The following is a 5,314-nucleotide window of genomic DNA, read 5'->3' on the forward strand; positions in this document are numbered from 1 at the left end:
AGACTGCTGCTTCCATCTGGACTGCCCTCCACCCTCCTTTTTCCATGTATAATTCCTGCCCATCCTTTAACACTGCAGGTGGTGAGACTGTGGCAACAACAACTGAAGGAAGAAGAAATTTTAACTTTGAACGGAGATTGACATTTTAATCATTACATTGAACTGGAATATCTTATTACCATTACTGAGATTTTTTTTTTTTTTTTAAATGACCAGCAGTGTCTGGAGCACTTTTCATGATCTAAGAGAGCCCAGATGTCTCATGAAAGCTGCCCTGGTTTTCATCCAAGGAGAGGAAAATAAATACCCTTTCCTCTTGTCTCCAACAGCAGAAGGGGAAATAAGGAAAACGGTTTTTTTTTTGTTTTTTTTTTAATTGTACTGCATGAGTCCTGCTTGTCCAACATACTGGTGATACATATACTACTTCTATAATACTTCTACAATACTTCTATACTTTCCACAATACCTGCTGTGATCCTGGAGCTTTGTCTTGTTTGGATATACACACTTTATTTTAATCCATTGAATCTACTGTTTTGAATTATCTCCATTTTTTCCCCTTTGGTATAAGACTGTGCTAAATCTTTGTGCACGTGCTTAATTTCTTCCTTAAGACAAATTCTTACAAGTGGGATCGCTTGGTCAAAGATTATGTGTAGTTAAAGGGTTTGGATCTGTTTGCCAAATTTCTTGCCAAAGAATTTCTCCAGCAATATGTCATTATTATTTATTGTTCTCAGGCGCTGTCTTGTATTAAACATTTGGACTGTGTTAAGTGCTCTACCAGGCCGTTGGGATACTGCTTTTGACGCATAGGTGAAGTTGGGTGGGACATATAACAAACAACTGAAAATAAAATAGACCATGTATATGTTTATTGCTTTATGGTTTATAAAACATTTTCTTGTACTTTAGTTCAAGGTTTTTCAAACTGAAATATGCATATGAAGCACCGGGGGACGTTGTTAGAATACAGTGGGTCTGATTCTGATTCAGTGGGTCTGGATTGGGGCCTGAGACTGCATTCTAGCACAATCCCTGGTGTTGTAGGTGCTGCTGGTCCGCGGACTGCATTTTGAATAGCGAGGCTTAGTTCACCTTAATTCCTGTAATAACTTAACCAAGTAGATTTTATTATCCCTATTTTAATGATGAGGGACTTCAAACTCAGCAGTGCAGAGCTTGTCTGTAGTGCTAACGGTGCAGTTGATTTGGAGCTTGTGATTTCATTCATTCATTTCCTTCACTGATTTATTCCTTCAGACACTGTGGATACAGAGGGGGATGAAATCAAGTCCTTACCTTTGTGGATCTTGCCTTCCAGTAGAGAAAACCGACAATAGGGGAGTAAATAAATAAATACAAATAAAACATAATTTCAGGTAATAGAAAAGTTAACAAAGGGAAACAAGCCAGGGCAAGGGGTTGAATATAAACTGAAGGGGTTGGCTGAGAACAGTGGCTCACGCCAGTAATCCCAACACTTTGAGAGGCCAAGGTGGGAGGATTGCTTGAGGCCAGGAGTTCAAGACCAGCCTGGGCAGCACAGTGAGACCCCATCTCTACAAAATATGAAAAAATTAGCTGCTGTGGTGGTGCATGCCTGTAGTTCCAGCCACTTGGGAGGCTGAGGCAAGAGGATTGCTTGAGCCTGGGAGTTTGAGGTTGCAGTGAGCTTTCCTCATGCCATTGCACTCCAGCCTGGGCAACAGAGTGAGACCTTGTTTCTAACAAATAGATAAATAAATAATTAACCAGAAGGGGTCTTCTCAATCTAAAGTTTATGGCTTGATCCTCCTCAAAGGTATATAGCCATCACTCTTGCACAGCACTTTGTAAGTCATGTTTTGCTGTCAAATCCCTTTCCCCCTATTTAATTCTCACAATAACCCTGTGATAAGTTTAGGGCAAGGATTCAACATAGTCCAACAGGTGAACCATGAAAGCTTCTTGAACTAAAATACAGAGGGAAAGAGGCACCCTCATTAAACAAAAGGTAACTGAGAAAGGCCTTTGGTTTTTATCTAAGTTGACAAAGGAACCCCTTTGCCTTCTTCTTGCCAAGCTCACCCTCAAGGTCGATGGGGAAAGGGAATGGGAGAGATGACTGGTGGGGATGGGGGGATGTGTCCAGCAACACACTCGACCCCTTTGCCTCGGAAGCTTGGGTCTAACTGTTGGGATCCTTGGGTTGCTGGCAACTTAGACAGAGTTGGTTTTTTGCCTACTCTGTCTTAAAAGGGTAAAAAAAAAAAATTAAAAGTTTATGGTAAAGATATGGGGATGTAGTTCACAAAATCAAGGACAATCTCCTGAGTAGACTTTGGAGCATAGGAACCAAGGCAAATTGGGACTCCAGGGAGTCCCCCGGGGATCCTCTCTTGGGATGAATGGGCTCCACCTGGTTTCAAGCTTCATGTCTGTTGCAGGTTGAATCGTGTCCCATAAAAAGGTATGTTGAAGTCCTAACTCCCGGTGCCTGTGAATGTGACCTTAACAGATGTGAGCTCTGGCTTTGAGAAGATCACCTTGGTCCCTTTCCAGGTGAGGTGATTACTGGGACCCTGACAGCCCTCAGGTAGCAGCAGGGAGGGAGGTAAAAGAATCTGCTAGCTATCAAGTCTTTGGAAGCCTCTTGATTAAGTTCCCAGACATGTAAAAGCAAGTCATCCATTGCTCATTGCCCAGAAACGATAACCTTGTTAATATTTTGATATACATTTTTCAGTCATTTTTTCCTATCTGTAGGCAAATTATATATATAGAAACATATTTTTGATGATAATAGGGTTTCACATAAATACTGTTTTGTAAACTGCTCTTATTATTTATAAGATTAATGTAAGCATATTTCTATCCCATTAATTGTTATTAGTCAGTGGGCATTTGCTTACTATCTGGAGCTACCATGCTACTTGCTGAGGGATTTTAAAGATGTGTTAATCAGAGTTCCTAGTGTCAAGAAGATTACAATTGAGTTAATGAGAGGAGATAGATATTAAAATTGGTATAGCAATAAAGTAACAAAATAATACAAGATAGCAGGCCGGGCGCGGTGGCTCACGCCTGTAATCCTAGCACTCTGGGAGGCCGAGGCGGGTGGATTGCTCAAGGTCAGGAGTTCGAGACCAGCCTGAGCGAGACCCCGTCTCTACTAAAAATAGAACGACATTATATGGACAACTAAAAATCTATATAGAAAAAATTAGCCGGGCATAGTGGCGCATGCCTGTAGTCCCAGCTACTCGGGAGGCTGAGGCAGTAGGATCGCTTAAGCCGAGGAGTCTGAGGTTGCTGTGAGCTAAGCTGACGCCACGGCACTCACTCTAGCCTGGGCAACAAAGTGAGACTCTGTCTCAACAAAAAAAAAAAAAAAAAAAAAAAAAAAAAAAATACAAGATAGCATTATAAGAATATATAGGTTATGGCTTGGGGAGGATTGTTGCTAGGGACATAGAATCAGAAGACTTGAAATTATCCCAGCGATGTTGTTCCCTAAATGAATTTGTCATACAATCATTTTTAATCTCTTCGTCTACAGAATGGGAATGAAGACAAAAATAATAATAATGTCTTTGAGGGTTTATTTTGGGGATAAATTAATAGTAACATTAGTGATTGTCATAGTAATAGCAGGCACTTATATAGATCTTGTCACGTGTTGGGCACTCTTCTAAGAATGCAACAGGTCTTAACCAACCTAACATCATGGCAGCGTCATGAGTAAGGACCTATAATCATCCCCATTTTACAGACAAGGCAACGAAAGCATAGAGAAGCTAAGTAACTGGCCCAACATTGTATGGCTAAAAATTGGCCAAGGTGAGATTTATACCTGGGCAGTTTAGTTCTTGTTTGGACTATGTATCTGAAAAAGGTTTTGAAGCTGGAAAATGCTATATAAATGGGGTTTTAATTTGTTATTGCTGCAAATGAAAAGTTCCAAATGAGAGGACCAAGCAATGAGAGTGACTGGCTTCAATGCAGGAGCGTCACTGTTGACACAAGGGATTGGGGGAGGCTCTTGGGAGGGAAGGACGTCTGAAGTGGGGGGGTGGGGTGGGCAATAAGCTTCTCCAGTTGGAAATCAGCTTCTGTCCTCCTCTTTCATTAGCATCAAGAGTGAAATCAGGAAGCACGTTTATTGCAAGTGAAAAGACTCATTTCAAACTAGCTCAGAGAGAAGAGGAGTTTGTTGGTCATCACTGGCAAGTCTGGAGGCACGGCTGGATCCAGGGTTTTACCCAAGACCCAGATTTTTCTTGCCATTTATTGGCTCTGTTTTCCTCTGTGATGGCATCTTTTCCAGGCCGATCCAACGTGGTGGAAAGGATGACCTTCTGCGGCTCCAGCCCAATATGACCACACAGCTGGAAACATTGGTCTTGACAACGTCCTGGAAAATCTTTTCACAAACCTAGTCTGAAGCAGGTGCACGCTCTTAGGAGTGTGGAACCGGTCTCAGGTGAACCACATGGACCGAGCAGCCTTCCTGTGGCATGGGAGTGAGGTGGGTTCTCCAAAATAAATGAATGCCAGGCAGACAAAAATTATGTCTACTGCAGCCTTGCTACTCAAAGCATGGTCCTCGGAGCAGCAGCAGCATCCGGGCAGCTGTTAGAAATGCAGGTTCTTGCGCCTCACCCCAGACCCACCGAGCCAGAATCTGCCTTCTAACAAGATCCCAGGTGATTCCAGTGGGCATTGAAGTCTGACAGGTGTTGGATGACAAGAAGGCTTTTAGAAAGAGACGTGTGGCTTGTCTGTCTCTCTCATTCCTCTTCCACACAGACTACATGAATGTTCAAACAGTTGCTCCACGGCGAAATGGTCCCAGCCAAGACATGTGTGGAAAGGAAAGACAGGTAAGAGCAGTACTACCCTTACATTTTTTTTTTTGGTATTTTAAAATAATATTTTTAATTTTTGTTGCATGTCATCCTTGCTCAGGGGCCATGCTAATCTCTGTATCGTTCCAATTTTAGTATATGTGCTGACGAAGTGAGCACAGTACTACCCTTAGATCTTCACGAGAGCCCACACTTTAGAGGCCCCCTGCCATGGCCTTCCTCTGGCCACGTCCATCCCACTGGCTGAGGGGTCCATGGGCCAGAGGGGAGTGTCCACATGGAGCCTGTCTCTGCCCTTCTAGATCTCACTCTGGGTACCTCGGGCTCAAAAATTCCTGCATCCCAGGCATGTTTCCAGGACGTGTGTGGGATGCTTCCTTAGTCACTGGACTCTGACCAACCAGATTTCAATCTGCCCTGAGGAGTAGGACACAAATGTGTGTACCCCTAAGCTCAAAAGC

The 5,314-nt window shown here is 42.9% G+C and overlaps 1 non-coding gene across 1 annotated transcript; it reads right to left on the reverse strand.

Moving 5' to 3' along the window:
- Window positions 1-4,910: 4,910 nt before the first annotated feature.
- On the reverse strand, window positions 4,911-5,012 carry LOC138401280 (U6 spliceosomal RNA). Its single transcript, XR_011236444.1, has one exon. It is a non-coding gene; the product is annotated as a U6 spliceosomal RNA (small nuclear RNA).
- Between the last annotated feature and the right edge of the window lie 302 nt (window positions 5,013-5,314).

This window comes from Eulemur rufifrons, chromosome 20 (genome assembly GCF_041146395.1).
Source record: "Eulemur rufifrons isolate Redbay chromosome 20, OSU_ERuf_1, whole genome shotgun sequence".
Lineage (NCBI taxonomy): Eukaryota > Metazoa > Chordata > Mammalia > Primates > Lemuridae > Eulemur > Eulemur rufifrons.